Raw genomic sequence first — 24,234 nt, 5'->3', positions numbered from 1 at the left:
ATTGGTTGCTGCTAAAGCTGGGTGATGGATAAACTGTTTTAAAGGCCCTCAGATACGTAACTACCCATTAAGCGCATGCGCGCGCGCACACACACACACACACACACACACACACACACACACACACACAGATAGTCTTATTATTAAGGAGAGTTTTTATCTTTTTTATAAAAACATGCACAAACTTGTTTTGTGGGGGATTTTTTGGTCACATAAACACACTTCCAGATATATTTTATCTGTTCCTGTTCTCACTGCTTTTTGGTTGGTTGGTTGTTTTTGAATGCCATGCTTTTCCTCTGGGTTTGGTTTTCTTCTGGATGGAAAATATCCTTAATAGTCTCTTCAATGAGAATCTATGGCAAATTTTATTCTCCTTTTTTTTTGAGGAATAGTTTAACTGGGTATAAAATTCTACGTTGATGGTTATTCTTCCTCAACACTTTCATAATTTTGCTCCTTTGTCTTCTGACATCTATCATTATTGATTAGAAAACAACTGTCCATTTAATTACCGTTCCTTTGTGGATAATAAGTCTTTTTTCTCTGGCTGCTTTAAAAATTTTCTCTTTATCTGTGATGCAGTGTCACCACAATGTGCCTTCTGTGTGAATTTATTTCTATATATACTGCTAGGTATTTGGAATGCACTTTTGTTTGAGAATATACATCTTCCTTCAATTCTAGAAAATTTTAAATTATTATTATCTCATCAAATATTGCTTCTCCATAATTCCCTCCATTCTTTTCTTTTAGAACTCCTATTAGATATGCCTGAAACCTCCAAAATATTTCCTTCACATCTTTAACTGCTTGTTCATATTTTTCTTTATATTGGATGCTGGGTGAATTCCTCAGCACACTTTTTCAATTTACTAGTTCTCTAATATTTTCTGATCTAGAGTTGTCCCAGCTTTCAAGAACTGTTTTTATTTCTGCTTCTTTTGATTCTTTTATGGATATTAGTCCTTATTTATCCTTTTGAAAAAGTGACATTTAAGTTGAGAAACTAGAAACCACATGAAGTGGCAGGTGTAGAACATTCTAGGCAGAAAAAAACAGCTTTGGGACCTGATTTTCTCCCCCCAAAACTCTGTCTGCTCCTTAAGCAGCATTTATTTTCAACTTGACCTATCACATAAGCATAGCTGATGCTAACTCAGCATGTTGACTAAATCTCGTGGCTTTTGGTGCTGTAACCATGCACTTATTACTTAAGTTTGGGGTGTAGACAATATGATGTACACAACTTCTGTGTTGCTGACCGGGTCTTGGTCTTATTGAGTAAGTGTACTGTCTCTGACATACAGAAGCTTTACTTCCAGTAGGTCAGTTGAGCCATCTTGTATCCCAGGAATAAATGTGGCCAAGAGCTGACTGAGCAACAGACTGCATGGTTTTAGTTGGAGTAAGTAACAAAATGCAAATTTAAGTTAATCATGTGCTTTATGGAAAACAATAAAATAATCCTATAAATATAAACAAAACAGTTAAATGTCATCGCTTAGCACCATCTTGATTATATATAAAAGTACAAACTTGGGCATTAAAAGCATGTGGCCATATTCACTTTCAAAGGTGTCATATACATGATTCAAATCTTCCAAACTATGCTTAGAGTAATAGTATTTAGAATGTGATTTAATTTACAACAACAAGAAAAAATTTAATCCTGGTTGGAATCTGAATATCCCCATTGCTCCCACTCCCTAAATTCTGGGTGGTATTTTGGGTGGTGGTGGAGATAGATAACCCTGATATTCTTTTGTTTGTGTCACATCACCTTTGATGATACAGTCATATGTCTCTTCTCTCCGTCTTCCCTTCCTCCTTCTGGCCAAGTACCATTCTTGCAGCTGCCTGTTTTGAACCAATCTAACGTTGTACTTTTGATGGGAAAACTAACATATTCACGTCTCTTGCATTATCTGATGCAGTGAGCTTGCCCCTCATCTTCTTGTGAGACTGTCACCTCTCTAGCTCAGGGTGCTGATACACAGGTAGGTAAGGCAAGCTTCTCAGCACAACCACGCAGCTGTCTACACATAGCACAGTGCAGGGTGTCCGCTAGCTGTGTGCTTACCATCAGCCAACCATGGCGTCACACTGAATGTTTTCCTTTTTATACACTTAACAGTGTTGCCTTTATCTAGCATTTACCATTCTCATTTCTCACAGCACCTCTAAAGCAAGAAATAGTTAGATCAAAAAAGGCTGACTATTCTACATTGAGTTTTAGATTTTTAACTCTCTCCTGAAATTCCTTGACAAAGTATAAATGACATTAAGTTTTTCACATTGCAGAAGAAGAACAATCAGTTTGGGGCTTGGCTAATTCCAGTAAGTCTTCTTTTTGAATGAGGTAATTCAAATACAGAAGTCATCTTCATGAAAAGAGAAAGCTGTCTCCAATTCCTGCTCAGGAGGAGGTAAGTGCCTTGAACGTGATGTTCACTTCCTTCAATAGTCCAGTAGCCAATGTAAGTGGAAATATTTTTCAACACAGAACCTGCTGTTTCCAATTCAACATTCTGTTTCAATTCACTACCAAATGCCCACACAGAAAGAAGGTTTAGTGCCAAGGAAATCTATGGTCTCATGAGCCATAGATTTGCTCTCATGCACAAATCAGTCAACATGAAAGCAAATTCACATTTTATAATAGTTCTTCCAGGGAATTCCCCAGCAGTCCAGTGGTTAGGACTCAGCACTCTCACTGCTGGGGCCCCGGGTTCAATCCCTGGTCAGGGAACTAAAATCCCATAAGCTGTGTGGCGTGGCCAAAAAAATATATAGTTCTTCCATTGGTTTAGAAGCTAAGTATAGATCTAGATAATTTCAAGAAAATTAATTTTTAAATAGGTGCAGCCTGTTAAGATAGGATGAAAGTTGTTGTTAGCAAACTTTCCATGGCTTTTGAGGTTTCCCATGCCAGGCCGACAAGGGCTGGCATGATGTGGTCCCTACCATCATCTCCAACCACAACCGATGCCTTATGCCACCTGTCAATTTTGTTCTAGTTGTGCCAATCTTCTGTTAGCAGCTAGAAATGCCAAACTCTTTTCCATCTCTGGGCTTTTGTGCTTATTTTTTTTTACCTGCCCAGAACATGCTTCTCCCTCTTCTCATCTTAATGATGAGGTCTTCCCTAACCACTCTATCCAAAGTAAGTCATCCTCCTTAGTCCCATTCATAGCACTCTGTTGACTTCCTGCACAGCACTAATCAGAGGCTGCAACTTTTTTATTTACTTGTTACTGATGGTCGTTTACCCACACTAGAATGTAAGCCCCATGAAGGCAGGGGATCTAGTTTGTCTTATGCTCCATCCCTAGATCTTATGTGCCTGGCACAGAAATCTACTAGCCTATGACATCTTCTTGATTTAGAAAAATAACGATTGTTATTCAAACAATAAGTGCACAGATGACTATCTGGATTTCATGCAGAATTGACATAAAATGGAATTTAGGGTATTCTGAAAGCCACAAGTGCTAAACTTTCAGTTTGAGATTTTTAGAGTTCATTTTTGTTAATTCTAAAGAATGGCCACTAGAGGGAGACATAGCCAAATACTACACTCAAGTTCTAAGGTGGTTTTTTTTTTTTTTTGCGGTACGCGGGCCTCTCACTGCTGTGGCCTCTCCCCTTGCGGAGCACAGGCTCCGGCTCATGGGTCCAGCCGCTCCGCGGCATGTGGGATCTTCCCGGACCGGGGCACGAACCCGTGTCCCCTGCATCGGCAGGCGGACTCTCAACCACTGCGCCACCAGGGAAGCCCTAAGGGTTTTTTTTTTCCCATAGAATTTTGGAAGTCCTGCAGCCCAACCCTCCTTTCAGCTTCCCTGAAAGATGTCCATCCACCCAACTTCTTTTAAAACAACCCAAAAAAGTTATAATGAGGAATTCACTACCCCGTGGGACAGACTACACTACAGCTAAGCACCAACTCATTTAGAAAGTCCTCTTTCTGAGAAAAACAAATATCGTACATTAATGCATATATGTGGAATCTGAAAAAATTGGTATAGATGATCTTATTTACAAAGCAGAAATAGAGACACAGACATAGAGAACAAACGTATGGATACCAAGGGGGAAAGCGGGGGGTGGGATGAACTGGGAGATTGGGATTGACATATATACACTATTGGTATTATGTATAAAATAGATAACTAATGAGAATGTACAGGGAACTCTACTCGATGCTCTGTGATGACCTAAATGAGAAGGAAATCCAAAAAAGTGGGGATATATGTATACATATAGCTGATTCACTTTGCTGTACAGTATAAACTAACACAATATGGTAAAGCAACTATACTCCAATAAAAAAATTTTTAAAAAGACGGGCTTCCCTGGTGGCACAGTGGTTAAGAATCTGCCTGCCAATGCAGGAGACACGGGTTCGAGCCCTGGTCTGGGAAGATCCCACATGCCACGGAGCAACTAAGCCCATGCATCACAACTACTGAGCCTGCACTCTAGAGCCCGTGAGCCACAACTACTGAGCCCACGTGCCACAACTACTGAAGCCCGTGCACCTAGAGCCCATGCTCTGCAACAAGAGAAGCCACCACAATGAGAAGCCTGAGCACCGCGAAGAAGAGTAGCCCCCGCTCGCCACAACTAGAGAAAAGCCCACGCAGCAGCAGCAGAAACCCAACACAGCCAAAAATAAATAAATAAATTTATTTTAAAAAAATTTTAAAAAAGAAAGTCCTCTTTCTTACTGATCTGTCCATAACTACCCCTCCTTGCCCACCTCCTTGTCTAGATCATTAAGAAACTGACACTGTCTTGGGCCCTATCCTTGGACTCATTGTCTAAGATAATCTTTGGAACCTGTACCTGGCCAATCCCACGATGCCTCACACATTTCTCATCCTCGGTCATGGCTCAAGATGGAAAGTTCTTGTGTTTTCTCTCGTTTGACCCCTGGCCCACTGCTTTCTCCACCAAGCTTTATACTATACCCTGTTCCACAGGAAACGCACTCCCCAACATTGTCAACTCCCCCTTATCCCAGGAAGTGCCTCCATCCCCTTGCCATGAAAGCTGGCTCTCCCGGAGGACTGGTTACCCTGCACCTGCCTCTAGCGAAGGTCTGGTTTTCTGAAGTCCCCAGGACCACAGGCAGGGCTGGCATTCACTCAGCTGTCAGTGCCACTCTCAAAGCATCACTTCTGCTTTGAGATCTGTGACATCCTGTTGTTCCACTGTCACCTGTTCATCTACTGGTCAAGGCTGTATGGAAGACTTTGGGGTCTCATTTCCATCCAGCGCCACCCATTTTGCGTGGCTTCAGCAACCATGTAAATAACCAGTCCATCATACTAGCCTCTTTATACCACCCACACCTGGGACCTTCCCCTGGACCTCAAATTTACACTAGTAATTGTCTCCCCAGCTCACTCAGTACCCCTTCTCACCATATGCATCCTTCATTCTCATTAAGATGTCCACTGCATTTTCTCCCTATAGCTCAGGCTTGTCACTTCCTATCCAGCCTACACGCCCACTATTATTTTCCACCTTACTATACTTATCCACTTATATTTCTTCCCCAACTTTTCCCCCAGCCAAAATCACAACGGAATAAATCCATCTGTTGTCCTTTTCTGTTCCTACACTAATCACTGCTAGTGAAGATATCATTAGCAAGTATTTATTGACAACAACTGTATGAGGCAGTACCATTATTATCTGCATATTACAAAAGTGAGAAATAAAGCCCAGAAGAAATAAGTAAATTGCCCTAGATCACACAGCTAGTAAGCCAGATAGTCTGCCTTAATCAGATGTCTTTAAAGTATGTAAAGTAAAAATTGATAGAACTACAGGGAGAAATTGACAAATTAATCATCAAAGTGGGAAATTTCAATTTACCTCTCCAAATTATTGATAAGTTAGGCATTCCAAAACTTAGTAAAGAAATACATGCTGAGAACACTTAGCAAGTTTGATTTAGTGGGCATGCATGAAACCCTGATCCCAACAGTTAGACAGTATATATGGTATATTTACCAAAATCGCCAATGTACTAGGCCAGTGATTCTCAACATTTTTGGTCTCAGGACCTCTTTATACTATTAAAAATTACTGAAGACTCCAAAAACCTTTAGTTCATGGAAGTTATATTTACTGATATTTACTACATTAGAAATTAAAACTGAAAGATGATTTATGTGTTTATTAACTTAATAAATACAAATATTTATTTAAATTAACAATAATAATAACATTGTATGTTAACATAAATAACATTTTTATGAAAAATTGCTTTGTTCATTAGTGAGAAAAATGGCATTGTTTCATTTTGGCAAATTTCTTTAATGCCTGGCTTAATAGAAAACAGCTGGGGCTTCCCTGGTGGCGCAGTGGTTGAGAGTCCGCCTGCCGATGCAGGGGACACGGGTTCGTGCCCCGGTCCGGGAGGATCCCACATGCCACGGAGCGGCTAGGCCCGTGAGCCATGGCCGCTGAGCCTGCGCGTCCAGAGCCTGTGCTCCACAATGGGAGAGGCCACAGCAGTGAGAGGCCCGCGTACCGCAAAAAAAAAAAAAAAGAAAAGAAAACAGCTGGATTTTCCCAGGAGCATCTGTTGTGATAGGTTGTTTTGGTTGAAGTCTATGAAGTCCAGTCTCACCCATAAGAATGAGAAAAGCAGCCCCTGAGATCCAGCAGGAGTTGGTGTTGCTGGGAGCTGGTCTGGCAGTCACAGCTGGCCTTGGTGGTCAAGGTCACAGAACATCCCCTCAGACAGAGCCACTCTGTGACCATGATGAACCAAAACGTAAACAAGACCATGAACTTGTCTAAGCCACGCAAGTAGCCAAACATCTCCCTATTCTGGCTGGGTAACCACTTCTTCTTTACCAACTACAGCATTGCTCCAGTCGACCCTTCTGTGTTAGTTTCCTGTGGCTACTGAAAGAAATACCACAAACCTGGTGACTTGAAACAACAGAACTTTATTCTCTCCCAGTTCTGGAGTCAGAGTGAGAAGGCAAGGTGTCGGCAGGGCCACACTTCATCTAAAGGCTCTAGGGGAGAATCCTTCCTCATCTCTTCCAGCTTCTGGAGGGCTCCAGGAGTTCCTTGGCCTGTGGTCACATCACTCCAGTGTCTGCTTCTGCTCTCCCATGACCTTTTCTTTGTGTCCGCCTCAAATGTTCCTCTGCCTTTCTCTGTAAGCGTACTTACATGGAGTACACTAACTCATGGAGTTAGCACCCGCCCGGGTAAATCCAGGATGATCTCATCTGTAGATCTTCAACTTAATCACAATTGTCTGCAAAGACTTTTTTTTTTTTTTTCCAGATAACTAACATTCACATGTTATGGGGTAAGGATGTGAACATATCTTTTGAGGGGTCACCATTCAATCCATTATACCTTCCTATAGATAAGATTTATTAAGGACCCTAATCATAGAATTACCACCACATCCTGACAGTATACAATACAGAACAAAGCTCTGCTTTCCTAAACCCTCCCCCCACATCACCTAACCAAACCCAAATCCTATGTTTTTTCTAAAACTAGTCTTACCAAGACGGTAGACAATCCCTGCTGGTGTATATTCTCCTTCCCTGCAATGAAGAATAAACCCACCTTGTTCAATTACTGCTCTGTTCTTGGCGGTGTTTGGCTGGAAGGCATTGACACATGGACATGTAGCTAGAAAAGGGAGGAGTATTTTAACAGCCTTTTCAAATCATTGTGAATGTTCTTCTCTGATACTACACCCGAATTCAACAAATGATGATTTCTTAAAGGTTACTTGACTGTGGAATCTGAAACCCTATCAGTGAACTTTACACACCCTGCTACATGAAAATCCATCAGTCTATTTTGCACTTTGAGTCAATCTTTCATTCATGCATAATTGTGGACATCATTCATTGATCATTTAGAAAAAAAAAGGTTCACTGAGGTATAGGTACCTTCCAAAGGTTGACACATTTCACTATACAATGTGTATTGTTAAAAATCACACTTGATATCACCACCAATCTCATTAGAAAAGTTCTTATGTATGAGGAAGCTGTCAACTTTACAGTGGTGGATACCACTGTAAATTCAAATTCCTAAATTTGAATTTTCCCTTGAAGCTCAAATGTTATCACCGACTATAATCATTTTTCCTCAAAGTGGCAGACTTACTATGACCATTTGCAAGAAAATATCTGCCATATACCCAAGTCTGAAGAACCAAAGTTTGTCAGTTGTTCTCTCCAGTTTTATAAAAAAAAAAAAAAAGCTGATTCTGCTTTCAACGTATTTGCACAAGTGCTTTTCCATGGGAAAACCATCGTATTTTGGAATACAGCAAAAATGCTTTATGTGTACTTTCCATTGTGTCAAACAGAATAATAAAAAAAAAGATGTGTTCTCAAGGTTCAAGACTTACTAAAAGTATAATTTTTTAATGCTTCGTCAAGGACATTCTTAAGTGAAACCAGCTTTATGGTGGTGAAGAATAAAATGACTGCTAGTACAGTTTGATGCCACCGCCTGGGTTCATGCTAGGGCACCAGCAGTTGTACTCACCATGTGCAAATAGCAGCACAGTGAAAAAAAACAAATAATGTCCCAGTATTGTTATGAAAATAGTTTTGACTTCGTAGTTCTCCCAAAACGGTCTTGGGAATCCCCAGGGATCTGCAGACTATACTTGAGAATTGCTGATAGTATAAAGCAGTCTCAACAAATAGAAAGAATAGGTATCAATCATACAGAACAAACTCTGCCCACAATGCAATTAAATAAGACTCAATTACCAAAAAAAAAAGTCCCCTTACATTTGGAAATTTCAGAACATTTTTTTAAACAATCGATGGGTCAAAGGAGAAGTCATAACAGAATTTTTTTAAAAACATGCTTAGAACTGAATGATGACAAAAATACAACATGACAAAACTTGTGAGATGCAGCAAAAGTGATACTTAAGGAAAATTTGTAGTCTTAAATGCTTATGTTAGAAAAGAAGAAAGACTAAAAATTAATCATCTAAATACTTAAGTTGAAAGTAGCAACAGAATGGGCCCAAAAAACTTAGAAAGAAGATGCTGATAAGGTTAAGAGAAAAAATTAAAGAAATAGAAGGAAGAAAGAAATGATAGGAAGGATCAATAAACCCAAAAGTTGATTCTTTGCAAAGATACAAACTTCCAAAAAGGGAACACTCATGCTCTGTTGGTGGGATTGTAAATTGGTGCAGCCACTGTGGAAAACAGTGTGGCGATTCCTATCACAATTAAAAAATAGAACTACCATATGATCCAGCAATTTCACTTCTGGGTATTTACCTAAACAAAATCACTGATTAGAAAAGATATATGCACCCCAGTGTTCATTGCAGTGTTATTTACAATAGCCAAGATATGGAAGCAACCTAGTGTCCATCAAAAGATGAATGGATTAAGAAGATGTATGTATACACACACACACACACACACACACACACACACACACACACACACACTGGAATATTACTCGGCCATAAAAAAGTGAAACCTTGCCTCTTGCCATTTGGAACAATATGGATGGATCTAGAGGTTATTATGCTAAGTGAAATAAGTCAAAGAAAGACAAATACTGTATGATATCACTTATATGTGAAATCTAAATAACAAAAACACAAACAAAACAAATGAAAACAGACTCAGGTACAGAGAACAAATAGGTGGTTGCCAGCAGGGAGGAGGTTGGGGTGGGTGAGGAAATAGGTGATGGGGATTAAGAGGTACAAACCTCCAGTTATAGAATAAATAAACCACAAGGATGTAATATACAGCATTGGGAATGTGGTCAATAATATTGTAATAACTTTGTATGGAGACAGATGGTTATGAGACTTACCGTGGTCATCATTTCATAATGTATGCAAAGGACAAATCACTATGTAATATACCTGAAACTAACATAAATTGTTCATCAACTAAATTTCAATTTTAATAAAAGGGAAAAAATACAGTTTAAGAAAAAAATATATTTTTTCAAATTTATTTATTTATTTTTGGCTACTTTGGTTCTTCGTTGCTGTACGTGGCTTTCTCCAGTTGCAGAGAGCGGGGTCCACTCTTTGTTGCGGTACGTGGGCTTCTCATTGCGGTGGCCTTTCTTGTTGTGGAGCACAGGCTCTAGGCACGCGGGCTCAGTAGCTGTGGCTCACGGGATCTAGAGCACAGGCTCAGCAGTTGTGGCGCACAGGCCTAGTTACCCCACGGCCTGTGGGATCTTCCCGGACCAGGGCTCAAACCCGTGTGCCCTGCACGGGCAGGCGGATTCCTAACCACTGCGCCACCAGGGAAGCCCAAGAAAAATATATTTTAAAGATATTAACCAATAAAACAAATAGCAGAATGGAGAGAACAGAGCAAAGAGTCAGTGAAATGACAAAATATTTCAATTCTTTCTCATTTTAATTCTTTTGGATAAATATATTTTTTGGAAATCAGGATCTTGAAGAGCTGTTTGCACCCCCATGTTCATTGCAGCATTATTCACAATAGCCAAGATATGGAAATAACCTAAATGTCCATTGACAGATGAATGAGTAGAGAAAATATGGTACATCCATACAAAGGAATATAATTCAACCTTAAAAAAGGAAGGAAATCTTGACATATGTGACAACATGGATGAACTTGGAGGACATTGCTTTAAGTGAAATGAGCTAGTCACAGAAGTACAAATACTGCATGATTCTGCTTCTGTGAGGTATCTAAAATAGTCAAACTCAAAGAAGCAGATAGTAGAATAGTGGTTGCCAGAGGCTAGGGTGGAGTGGGGCAGAGGGCGGGGAATGGGGGGGAGTTGTTGTTCAATGGGCATAAAGTTTCAGTTATGAAAGACGAGTCCTAAGTTCTAGAGATCTGCTGTATAACACAGTGCCTACAGTTAACAGTACTGTATTGTGCACTTTAAAAACGTGTTGAAAGTGTAGATCTCATATTGTGTTCTTACCACAAAAAAGACAGGGAGCACAAGGAAACTTTTGGAGGTGATGGCTATGTTTATTACCTTGATCGTGATGATGGTTTCATGGGTGTATGCGTAGGTCCAAACTTACCAAATTACATACATTAAAGTTGTGCAGTTTTTTGTATATCAATTACTCCTCAATAAAGCTGTTAATTAAAAAAACATAACAGAATGAAACAAGTGATATCACTACAGACCCTGAAGACATCAAAAGGATAATGAGGGAATACTAAAAACAAACAAAACAAAAAACTCTGAACACCTAAATATGACAACTTAGATGAAGAACTAATTCCTTGAGGAACACAAACTACCATAACTTAGCCAATATCAACTAGTTCATTTGAATAGCCCTATAACTATTAGGGAGATTGAATTCAAAATTCTATAACTCCCAAAAAAGAAATCTCCAGGCCTAGATGGCTTCACTGGAGAATTCTCCCAAACAATTACGTAAGAGTTAACACCAACTCTACAGAATCTCTTCCAGAAAATGGAAGAGGACATTTCCTAATTCATTTTATGGACCTAATATTACCCTGATACCAAAACCAGGCAAAGATAGTGCAAAAAAGAAACTACAGACCAATGTCTCTCATGACCTTAGATGCAAAAATCCTCAACAAAATATTAACAAATCCAACCCAACAATATATAAAAAAGAATTAAATACCATGACCAAGTGGAATTTATTCCAGGTATTCAAGACTAGTTCAACATTTTAAAAACAATCAATGTAAACCACCTGTCAACAAGCTAAAGAATAAAAAATTACATGGTCAGATTAATTGATGCAGAAAAAATCCATTTGACAAAATTCAGTACCCATTTATGATAAAAATAGGAATAGAGGGGAAATGCCTCAACTTTGTAAGAGCATCTGCAAAAAACCCAGAGCTAACATTATTGTTCATGGTAAAGGAATGAGTGCTTTCCCCCTAAGATCAGGAACAAGGTCCCTTCCCACCTCTCATATTCAGCGTAGTGCTAGATGTTTGCAAATAAAGGTTTGTCTTATGTTGATGTATCTTGGAAGTGATTAAACACTTATTGTTGAGATCAAACACTCATAAGTTGTCCAATACAGAGGAGCTGCAGGTGGTGGGTTAAAGTGGCCAAGGAAAGCCCACCTCTCCCCGCCGTTTGTCTGTTCCAAAGGAACATGTCTGGAATGCAAAGTGTACATGTAACACCTGGAAACCCACAGGTCCCAAGAGGCCCAGGCAGGTGTCCAAACAAGTGAAGAGAGGCTACTATGACTTCCCACCCCAGGAGGTTATTGCAGCCAGGATTGTGGCCACACAAATATCTGGCCCCTCTCAAAGTAAACTTTATTATTTTCTAGGTTTACTATTTCCTTAATGATATGATTCGTAATGTATTTGAAAGGTGAAATATTCTAGACACCTCAAATCATTTTTTTTTAAGAAGATGTTGGGGGTAGGAGTTTATTAATTAATTTATTTATTTTTGGCTGTGTTGGGTCTTTGTTTCTGTGCGAGAGCTTTCTCTAGTTGCGGCGAGCGGGGGCCACTCTTCATCGCGGTACGCAAGCTTCTCACTATCACGGCCTCTCTTGTTGCGGAGCACAGGCTCCAGACGCACAGGCTCAGTAGTTGTGGCTCACGGGCCTAGTTGTTCCGCGGCATGTGGGATCCTCCCAGACCAGGGCTCGAACCCGTGTCCCCTGCCTTAGCAGGCAGATTCTCAACCACTGCGCCACCAGGGAAGCCCCTCAAATCACTTTTTAAACCAAGTTAGATTCAAATAAGATTCAAAAATTAATATATAATCCCCTTGGTTCTTACCAGCTAGGCAGTCCTGCCTAGAATGCACAGCTGAAGAGATGTAGCAGGTCACCTGGTCCTTCCTTAAAATTTCTGTGCCTCAGTTTCCTCACCTGTACAGTCGTGATCATAATAATTCTTATCTGGTAGGGATGTGGAAGGGGTTAAAGGAGGTAATTCAGGTGAAGCATTTAGAACAGTGCTTGCCTCTGGTAGGCCTCCTGAGGAGAAGTGCTCCTAGCCTTCTGCCCACCATTATTGGGGAGTCGGTCTTTTGGAAGGGCACCGGGGAAACTGCTTTCTATGAATCTCATTCTGTATCCAGACGTGAGTAGTCAACACTGTAGTTGCTCATCACCATTAACTGAAGGCTGATGAAAGGAGATAGCATTAAGAAACGAAGCCCGAGATCACTCACTGGCTGCCTGCAACTGCATCCATTGATGTCTTATTTGGTCTGATTTTCTTCAGCTGCCTGGCCCCCTAAGGCATTTGAGTTTGTGATGTCTGACGTTTTGCTAATCTACATTATAGAATTCCCCACCACTTAGGCCAAACAGCCATGGTTGAACGGCTGAGACAGAGCAGTCCTCTCAGAGGCAAGGGAATAAAGGAAAGATTTTAGCATTTGCCATCACTTTAGATAAGTCACTTATTTAAAGTTTCTCATGTAAAACCTTAACACTAAGTGGCGGAGGGGCTGAGGGTGGATTTAAAGGATTTTCAAGGGTACTTTGTGTTATCTGCTGTGCAGATGTCTTCTGTTTGCCCTACTGGTCCTCTCTCCACCTTCCCCACCGTGCTCTGTGCCCAGGACTGCATCACCAGGTTGTGTTGCCCTCTGGCTTCCAGTTGAGTTCAGGCAAAGGTTGGGGGTAGGGGTGGGGGACACCAGCAGAGATGGAGGGGCAGGAGAGCAAGGTTGGGGTGTCTCTGCTCCTCTCAGGTGACCATGTCCATACAGCTGAACACTACCATGTCCATACAGCTCTGTCTCTGGGTTCCTGCGACTCCCCTACTCCCTCCCATGGCCCCTGCAGGTCTAGGAGTGGAAACAAAGCTTGCTATTAAACACGCTTGGTACCTACACAGAGTCGACACCTTGGTAAGTAGTCCTTGTGAAATAATAAGAAATATATATTGGTCTCTGCTCCTGGTTCCTGGTTCCTGACACAGAGCTCCTAAAATCCTTGTAAATAAAGGTGCTAGGAAAATCGTTTGCTCTAACAGTCAGTCTTTCATTCCTATTCCTGACCCAGAGCTCCTAAGACATTTGTATTGATAATTTTCTGGGTGATAGGAATGTCTTTTGTTCTAATGAGACAAGTCTGGGTGGGCTCCGGGATGGAGCCCTGGTCTGGGAAGGTCCCGCATGCCGAGGAGCAGCTAAGCCCGTGCACCACAACTACTGAGCCTGCACTCTAAAGCCTGTGTGCCACAACTACGAGCCTGCGTGCCACAACTACTGAGCCCATGCACCTAGAGCCAGCACTCCGCAACAAGAGAAGCCACCAAAATGAGAAGCCCATGCACCACAACTAGGAGTAACCCCTGATTGCTGCAACTAGAGAAATCCCACGCGCAGCAACGAAGACCCAACGCAGCAAAAAATAAATTAATTCATTCATTAAAAAAGAAAAAAAGAATGACTCTCAAGTTTCTATCTTAGGTGAATAGGGATTACCAGCTGATAAGGGATAAGAAGGATAATAAACTATTGACACACAACTTGGATGCATCTCCAGGGATTTTTGTGGGGTGTTACAGCACCATGTCAGCAATTTATGCTCAAGTGGTTCAAAGAAAAACTATTCTTTGCAGTATTCTTGAAAGCCTGAAATTATTTCAAAGAGAAAAAGAGTAACTGGCAGAGCTTAAAGTCTAATTGTACACGAGAGAGGCAGGAGTCAAGAATGACTCCCAAGTTTCTAGCTTAGGTTGTAAGGGTTACCAGGTGAGACCAAGAATATAAGGTACAGTAATAAGAATATAAGGTAGAGATTCCCTTTTAATATTGCATTTTAATTTATCAAGGTTATTTTGACAAATTCTTGTACTTTCAGCTAAATTCTAAAAGTTGCCTGTGGTCAGATGATTTGGTACCAGAAATCCTGAGTCTCATTCCTGGCTCTAAATTAACACAGAACACTTAATTTCTTCAATGCTTGCTTTTTCATTTACAAAGTGAGACTAATAACTCTAGTCTGCAAAGTACTTTCCTCAGGAGAGAGTCATAATTTGAGTGCAATTAACTGCTTGTAATTTTTCAAACATAAAATTCTACTTGATGTTCACCTAATAGTATTCAAAACACAATGTCCCAAACTGTTTCCTAAAAGTGATTATTTTTTAAACCATCAATTCAATTTGAGGTAATTTTATGCCATGGAGATTAAATTAGAACTAATTCATATAAAAATAATATCCTTTAACACTAGCCATAACAGTTGGACATTATATTAATAGGAAGATTGTGCAACACGAGGAAGGTGGGGGAAGAGATAAAAACAGCAAAAAGTCAATTTCTACAAAGAACTCCATGTTTCCATAATTATTGGTATCCACTCCTCCTATAAGTTTTCTCAGAAAGCAGCAGACAGAATTATATATAGTCCCAGCCATGAAACTAATGAACTCAATACAAAGAATACTGGTAGACATAATGAGAGATTCTACCTTGGGGTATTAGTGTCAGACTTTAATGCTGAAGGCCAGATTTGGAGCCATACCTTAATCTCAATGGGACTGACGGAGCTATAGAGTGTTCAGGTAGACACTGGGTCCCAACAAGAAGCTTTTGTTTGCATATTGTCAAGCCCCCTCCTTCACCTCATCAGAGTGTCTTTCAGGTTGTTCTTGAGAAGACCAGGAAAGCTGAGGGAGAAAAAATAGTGCACATATTCATCATCTCTCCTCACAGAGAAACAATGATTTTTATAGCACAGTAATTTTTAAAATGTTATTCCTCCTTCCTATTTTAATGTGAGTTTTTAGTTTGAATACACTCATAAAATGATAATAGTCATAAATTCATGAAATATGCCTACAGTAGCAGAAATAGAAGAAACAAGTGCTTAGAACACGCCAGAATAAGATTCTACAGTCCCTGTAGGGATTTGAGGGGCCATAGGTCACAGAATCATTAATTTCAAAAAAAAATTATTATTGAAGTATAAGGTACATACAGAAAAGTGCACAAATCCTAAATGTACAAATCGATAAATAATAAAAAGTGACCACATCTATGTAACCAACAATCTGGTCAAGAAATGGTAATCTATGAAAAAACTAAATAGTCAGAATAGTGGTTAATGTTGGGAGCTGTCATCTGGGAGGGGGACACACCGCTGGAACTTGAAAATGTTCTATATCTCAATCTGGGTGATGGTTATCATAACTGTTTACATATGTAAAAATTATCCTGTACATTTTCTCTCCTTAAGTTATAATTCAATAAAAAAATTTAAGGATTGGTTTTGAACTGCATGTAAATGGAACTGTACCACATGTGTTCTTTTGTATCTTGCTCAACAGTATGTTTGGGAAATTCATCCATGTAGTTGAATATGTTGCAGTTCATTCATTCTTATTGCCAGCAGTGTTAAATTGTATGAGTATGCCATAGTTTATTTATCCATTCTACTTTTGACTGTATCCAATTTGAGGCTAATATGAATAATATTTCTGTACATGTCTTTTGGTATATGTATGTGCACATTTCTGCAGGGCATATATTTAGAAGTGAAATTGCTGGATCTTAGGGTATGTGTATATTCAGCTGGATATACTGGCAGTTTTACAACATGGTCATTCCAATTTACCTCTCTACCATCAATGTATAAGGATTCCCACTAGCTCCACATCCTAACCAATAATTGCTATGTGTCAGTCTTTGTAATCTTAGTCATTCTGGCAGGAGGGTACAGTACACTGTATTGTTGTTTTCATTTTAATTTCATTGATTTTGAATACTTTTTCATATATTAGTAGTCATTTTGTGAAATCTGTTCCAATCTTTTGCCCATTTTTTAAATAGCTTGTCTGTGTTTGTCTTATTGATTTGAAAGAGTTCTTTATATATTCTGGATATATATCTTACGGCTTGCCTTTTCACTTTCTTAACGGTGTCTTTTGATGAACAGATGTTATTAATGTTGGTTTGGTCCAATTTATCAATCTTTTCCTTCATGGTTAATGCAACTTTGTGTCCTGTTTAAGAAATTCTTTTCATCATGATTATGAAGATTATTTCCTCTATTGCTTTTAGAAGCTTCATACATTCAAATCTGCAATTTCCTGGAGTTTAATTTTCTATATGATGTGATGTAGAGGTCAGGTTTCATTTTTTTTTTCCGTTTGGATATCCAATTGTACCAGTACTATTTATTGAAAAGATCATCTTTCCCCGCTGCTCTGAAGTGTCACTTTTGCCATAAATCAAATGTTTCTGTGTGTGTCTATTGCTGGTCACACTATTCTGTCCAATTGGTCTACAGACCTTAGTATCTGTCCTTGCACAATACTAAGCTGTCTTAATAACTGTAGACTTGTAATAAGTTTTACTCAGTAGCAAGTCCTTCTACTTTATTCTTCTTTTTAAAAATTGTCTTAACTATTTTTGGCTCTTTGCATTTCCATATAAATTTCAAACTTGGCTTGTCAAAACCCACCAAAACAAGCAAACAGAAAGCTTGCTAAGATTTTTATTGAGGCTGCATGAATATTTAGATCAATTTAAGGAGAATTATATTCTAGTCCATGAATGTGTTGTTTTCCTCCATTTATACATTTGAGAGTAAACTGTAGCCATGATTTCATTTTACCTCTAAATATTTCAATCTGTATTTTGTAAAAGCAATGATATTCTCTTACATAACCACAATACACATATCAAAATCAGGAAATGAACATTGATATAATACTATTCTCTAATCTGCATGCATTATTTAAATTTCATTAATGCCTTCAATAACATCCCCTGTAGCAAAAGAGAAAATAAGTGATGTGGTGTGTTTGGTTTTTGGGTTTTGGTTTTTCTGGTCCAACATCCAATCCAGAATCACATATTACATTTATTTGTTATGTCTCTTTAGTCTTCCTTAATCTGGAACATTTCCTGAGTCTTTCTTTGTTTGGAAATGTTTAAGAATACAGGACAGTTATTTTTTGTACAACATCCCTGATTTGGTTTTGTCTGATATTCCCTCATGGTTGGCTGCAGGTTATGCATTTGGGGAAGAAAAAACAATGAAAGTAACTTTGTCTCTCTCTTTGTGCACCATATCAAGAGGTACATAATGTCCATTTTTCCCTTTGCTGGTCATGTTAATTTTGCCCACTTGGTTGAGGTAGTATCTGCCAGTGTTCTCAACTGTAAGGTTACCTATTTTCCCTACTTCACGTGTTTTGAGTTTTTTGATGCTATTTTAATGCTATTTTAAAACTATCATTTTCTGATTGTTGATGGTATATAGAAATTCAATTGATTATAGTAGATTAAACTTGTATCCATCAACCTCTCTAGACTCTCACTTCTCTATAATTTGCAATGTTTTAACTTTTTAAATTGTTTTCATTCTAATAATTTATTGGTAGATTATTTATGAATTTTCTACATATACAAGTATGTCAGTTATATATAATGACAGTTTTTTCCTCCTGTTACAAAGCCTTATACCTTTTACTTTGTTTCTTGCCTTTTGTACTGTCTAGGACAATATTAAATAGAAATGGTGATAGTGTATATCCTTCTCTTGTTCCCAATTTCAGGGGGAAAGGTTTTGATATTTTACTCTTTAATACAATATTTGCAATAGATATTTGGAGAATCACTTAACATATTAGGGAAGATTCTTTCTATCCATTGGCACTAGACCTTTTTTTTCAGTCATGAATATATGTAGAATTTTACCAAATGCCCTTTTTTCTCTATTAAGTTAACAATACTTTGCCTTTATTCTGTAAACATAGTTAATTACACTGATTAACGTTTTAATGTTAACCAACCTTGCACTGCTGGAATAAACTCAACCTAGTTATACGCAATTGTTAAGGTATTTGCTAGGTTCTTATTTTAAGACTAAATTGCAGTTACCCCCAAATGGCTAAAAAAAAAAAATCCCAAATATTATTTGGTTTAATTTATGCCCAGGTTATGGTCAATTTTGGTAAATGTTTTAGGCTCCCTTTCCCATGTGCTATGGTCATGTAACAAATCACCAAAACTTAACAGCTTAGAACAGTAATAACCATTTTTATCTCTCATAGTGTCTGTGTCAAGAATTTCAGAGCAACTCAGCAGACTCAGTTCTGCTCAAGGTCTCTTATGAGGTTTAAGTCTGATTGGTTGGGATTGGAGTTACCTCAAAAGCTTCTTCACTCAAATCCCTGGTGCCTAGGCTGGGGAGACTCCAACAACTGGATTTTGGAACACTTGGGGCTCCTCAACCATCCCCTCTAACTCTGTGTGGTTAGAGCATATCTCCAGCACAGCAGCTTTGGTGTGGTAGGACTTCATATATAGCAGCTCAGGGTTCCTAAGGCATATGTCCCAAGAGGCAGGCAGAGGGAAGCTGCTTTGCCTTTTATGATCTAGCCTTAGAAGTCACACAGCATCATTCCACCAAACTACTGTTTACAAAAGCCCACTCAGTTTCAAGGGTTGGGAACATAGGCCCCATCTCTCAGTGGAGGAGTGGCAAGTCACATTGTAAGGAGAACATGTGATATATATTGGTGAGGCCAGCTTTAGAAAATGTAACCTGCCAGAGCCACATCCCACAGCTTGTGGGATCTTATCTCTACCCCCAATAGCATAGTGCCCATCTTCTCTTCATTGTTCTTCACTCACAGCCGCATGGTGAAGTCTCACAAGCTCGCTCTTAAGGCCCATCTCTCAAATACACTCCCTAGAGTTTTGGAGGGTGAGGAAGGGCCCTAGTGGGCTTACAAAATGGGTATCACGCATCACCCAGGCTAGAGGTCCTGAGAAATGCCATTATGCCCTTGGGACAACTGGACAGACCCCTGAATGCCTCTTCATTTCAATATCCCAAGATGAAATTCTTTCCTCAGTGCCTCAAACATCTCCTCAGTAAGGGCCTCCTCCCGACCAGGATTGTGTTAGGAGCTGGTAGGGTGGAGAGATGTGTCTGTAGACGTGTCAGACGTGATCCAGAGGACCTAGGGGACATTAAAGGATGTTAGGCCAAGAAGTATCATGAGCAGGTTTGCACTTTAGAAAAATCATCGCTATGTGAATAAGTAATGCAAGAGCAACATTTTAAACCTTCAGAAAATAGCAGAAAAAATACAAGAGAAAAGTGAATGGGTGTCAGATTCGGTGCCAAAGACTTGAGAAAAAGTCAAAATGCAGAAAAAAGGAAGAGATTAAAGTGAGAATAAATAATCTATATGGAAAATAGAGGAGTTGAAATATGCAGCTCGTTTTCTTCTTGAATAGAACATATAGAATAAACTTTTCAAAGATAATAGAAGAAAACATCACCTAATGTGAAGGAAAACGTAAATGCACAGATCATAAGGATTCAGTAGAATTTCTGATTCAAGCTGATTGGTGGATTTCACTCAAGAAGGATGCCACCAACAGTCAAGAATATCGGGAACTTTTTGGAAAATATAAAGCAGATGAAACAAGACTGATGGAAAAGCTGAAGACAAACAAATATGAGTGTTCTGAGCAGACCAAGATGCCAAGATCAGTGGCAGTAAGAAGTAGGAGTAAGATTAGCCTACAAAGTTTTGAGTTGGCAAAGTTTTTAACTAAGGGACTGTGGAAGAGTTGAACCCACGCGCCCTTCAGAATACCTAGCCCCATATTTTTCCCTCAGGTCAAAATCTTCTAAACAAATCTCCAAATAGAAGAGACTACAGGGCTTCCCTGGTGGCGCAGTGGTTGAGAGTCTGCCTGCCGATGCAGGGGACGCGGGTTCGTGTCCCGGTCCAGGAAGATCCCACATGCCGCGGAGCGGCTGGGCCCGTGAGCCATGGCCGCTGAGCCTGTGCGTCCACAGCCTGTGCGTCCAGAGCCTGTGCTCCGCAGCGGGAGAGGCCACAACAGAGAGAGGCCCGCGTACCGCAAAAAAAAAAAAGAGAATACAAAAGAAACCCAATGTATTTTAAGATTTAGAAATAGATAATTTCTGGATATCTCACCCATTTATTCATATATTCAGTAAAAATATATAGACACCTAATATATACCAGACACCATTTTAAGCACTAGGCATGTAATATACCAAGAGAATATGTTATAAACATATATCCAAACAAAATATCATTAAATTATTTAAAGCAAGTACATTAGAAATACATTGTATTAGACTTTAAAGCACCTTTTTCATAAATGGTCATATTAAGTAAAAAAATATAAGATCAGAAATAATTTTTTTTTTTTTTTTTTTGCAGTACGTGGGCCTCACTGTTGTGGCCTCTCCCGTTGCGGAGCACAGGCTCCGGATGCGCAGGCTCAGCGGCCATGGCTCACGGGCCCAGCCGCTCCGCGGCACGTGGGATCTTCCCGGACCGGGGCACGAACCCGTGTCCCCTGCATCGGCAGGCGGACTCCCAACCACTGCGCCACCAGGGAAGCCCAGATCAGAAATAATTTTAATAACAAAATCAATAGGTTTGATTTTTTTCCTTAGTTTCTTTTGTATATATTTTTAAATATTTCTAATTTTTGTTACAGACAATTCATAAATGCATTATTTTTCAATTTCAAATAAAAGAATATAGGAAAAAAAAAGAAGAAAAATCATCGCTATGTTAAAGCAAAGTTATCCTTGTTCCTTACTGCCAAGAACAATACTCAGTGGCACTGTGTGTACAAAATCTCCATTACAATGTATTAGACCCGAGGGAGATTTCTTTGATATGAAGCTTCTTTGAGAGAGAATCATCCAGACCTTGCTTGTTTATATACACGCCAGGAAGCACACATTGAAGAAAACCTCCAATGGAATGGAGTTTGTTTTCCTCAGTTCAAAAGACAGAATTCAGAGCTATAGTAGCAACGACCTCCTCTTCAATTTTTTTTTTTTTTTTTCCTGCGCTGCGTGTCTTGCGGGATCTCAGTTCCCCAAGCGGGGACTGAACCCAGGCCACAGCAGTGCAAGCCTGGAATCCTAACCAGTAGGCCACCAGGGAACTCCCCAACCTCCTCTTCTAAAGAATTTACTCCAAATTCAGTTCAGAGTTAATTTTCACCATCCCATCAGATAAAGGCTCATTTGATCCCTTAGCTATGAAAAAAATGAGTATAGTAACATACTTTGTAAAATACTTGGGTTTGTTAAAAATGCCAGGGATGCATTCAGCAATGGAATCCTATGAAAAGTCATTACAAAAGGTGCTATTTTCATAATCGCCTTTTGTGGAATCCAAAGCGGCAGCAACAATTCCTGGTAGGACTGTCTTTTCCTGTACCATAACCGAGATTGGACAAGGAAACCGTATACCTGATTGATTCAGGAAATCAAAGTAATAAAACTGCCAGCAACAATGCGACCAAGCTATTAGAAGAAGGCTGGTTGAAAATTTAAGCACCCTTTTACTCATTAATCTCCAACTGCTAAAGACAAACAAAAAGTAAAATTAACATGATTGTAAACTAAACACTTGTGTCCTGCAGCTACCGTGCTGGCCTGCTGAGAGGGAATGAGCTGATCAAAGCCAGCGAGTCCACGGAGAACTGCCGGATTAGTGCTGCTTCGGGGAGCGCACAGCCGGGATTCATTACCCAGCCTGTTTCGGGAACAGGTGAATACCGTAATTAATCTTGGCTTCAGTTTGGAGGGGAACAGGGAACCTACCTGCCCTGTCCACTAAGTTTATATGTTAATCCCCCGAGCTCTGGGGAAAAGTTTTTAAATTGGTGTAAAGGCTTTTTCTGCCCTTCCGAATGTGTAGAGAAGAAAGAGCTGGGAAGGGTTGCTGAGATCCCTAACTTCAGGCAGTTAAGATGCCTCCCAGGAAAGCTGTTGATTGCTGCCTTGCTTGGTGTGACTCATCAAAGCGCCCAGAGCAACGGCTCTTCCAATGAAGCTAGCAGGATTTTAATGCAAGAAAATACTTGAAGATGCAGGGGCCCACAAACACAAACCAGGAAATTCAGATACTTGGAATTGGAGTTGCTCTCAGGGGCAAACTCATCTAATCAATGGGCTCTTGAATTGCTTAAATCATGTCCAGGACTTTACATATTATTCTAGATAAAGAAAAATGAATAGGCACCTGCCTTGTCCCTCCTTTGCACCAAATTCATATTTTTAGGCAATTAATTGTACAAACAAAATATCTGCATCAGCAATAGAAATTTCACAGTAGAAACACTGAGGGCTTGCACTAAAATTCAGTGCTGAATGAACTGGGTAGCAAAATAAAACAGAAAGCAATCCTTTTTCTTTGAGGAGACAACAAATTATGGATGTAAGCAAAAGATGCTAGACGGCGTCCTCTGACACCCCTAACATGGAGTGGTAGAGACCACCCTGTCACAGAGAACTGAAGAAAAGCAGGTTGAGAGGCCTGTTAGGAATTGTAACACTTGGGTGCCCCTCCCTCGTTGACATCCTTGGTGACAGGCTGAGGCCCCAGTGAGGCACAAACTAGTCATCCAAGCATAAAACCTTAAAGAGTAAGGTCCTTTTCCCAGAGACACTACACACATTGATAAAAACGTGGCTTCACTATGACTACCTCCCCCATTCCACTCTGTCCTCCCCCACAATTCAATTCGATAACAAAATATTACTACGTATCTGAAATGTCATTGTTGCCCGCTTCTTTTCCTTTTTATTTCATCTGGATCTGATGTCCTACTATTAAAATTTTGCTTGGGGACCTGTCTTAGTTCAGGCTGTTATAACAAGATACCATAGGTTTGGTGTCTTAAACCGCAGAAATTTTTTTCTCACTGTCCTGGGGGCTGGGAAGTTCAGGATCGGGGTACCAGCAGATTTGGTGTCTGGTGAGGGCACTCTTACTAGCTTGCAGATGTCAATCTTCTCATTGTATCCTCATAAAGCAGAAAGCAAAGAGAGAAGGCAAGCTTCTTCCTGTTTCTTTTTCTAAGGGTACTAATCCCATCATGAGGACTCCACCCTAGTTCTAACCTTTGAATTGGAGAGTGAGGGGCACAAACAATCAGAACCTATATCAATTTCTGACAGTATCCAACTCCTATTTGTTCAAAGTCAACTGAGCAATATTGGACATGAATCCGTGGAGAACAAATTCAACCATATATTTTATTTTTGTTGTTCAAAGTAGGGAGGGAGTCCGTGCATGGTTGCCACCTATCATGCAACAAAGCTTGAGGTGAATTCCACATGGTCATTCAGCTTGAGTTAAGGAACACTCTTTAATGGGGAAACTTACAAGCCAAGGGTCAGGAAGAGAAGATGGCATGGTCTCAGGTCTTCCCATTATCCTA

General features: G+C 39.7%; 1 long non-coding RNA gene across 1 annotated transcript; it reads left to right on the top strand.

Moving 5' to 3' along the window:
- The first annotated feature begins 1,351 nt into the window (after positions 1-1,351).
- Positions 1,352-24,069, top strand: LOC125960774 (uncharacterized). The gene is made up of 3 exons (XR_007470786.1): positions 1,352-1,408; positions 2,305-2,429; positions 22,432-24,069. It is a non-coding gene; the product is annotated as an uncharacterized LOC125960774 (long non-coding RNA).
- Positions 24,070-24,234: the final 165 nt, after the last annotated feature.

This window comes from Orcinus orca, chromosome 13 (assembly GCF_937001465.1).
Source record: "Orcinus orca chromosome 13, mOrcOrc1.1, whole genome shotgun sequence".
In the NCBI taxonomy this organism is placed as follows: Eukaryota; Metazoa; Chordata; class Mammalia; order Artiodactyla; family Delphinidae; genus Orcinus; species Orcinus orca.
The sequence above is the reverse complement of the archived record's forward strand: the minus strand, read 5'-3'. Positions and strand labels throughout refer to the sequence as shown.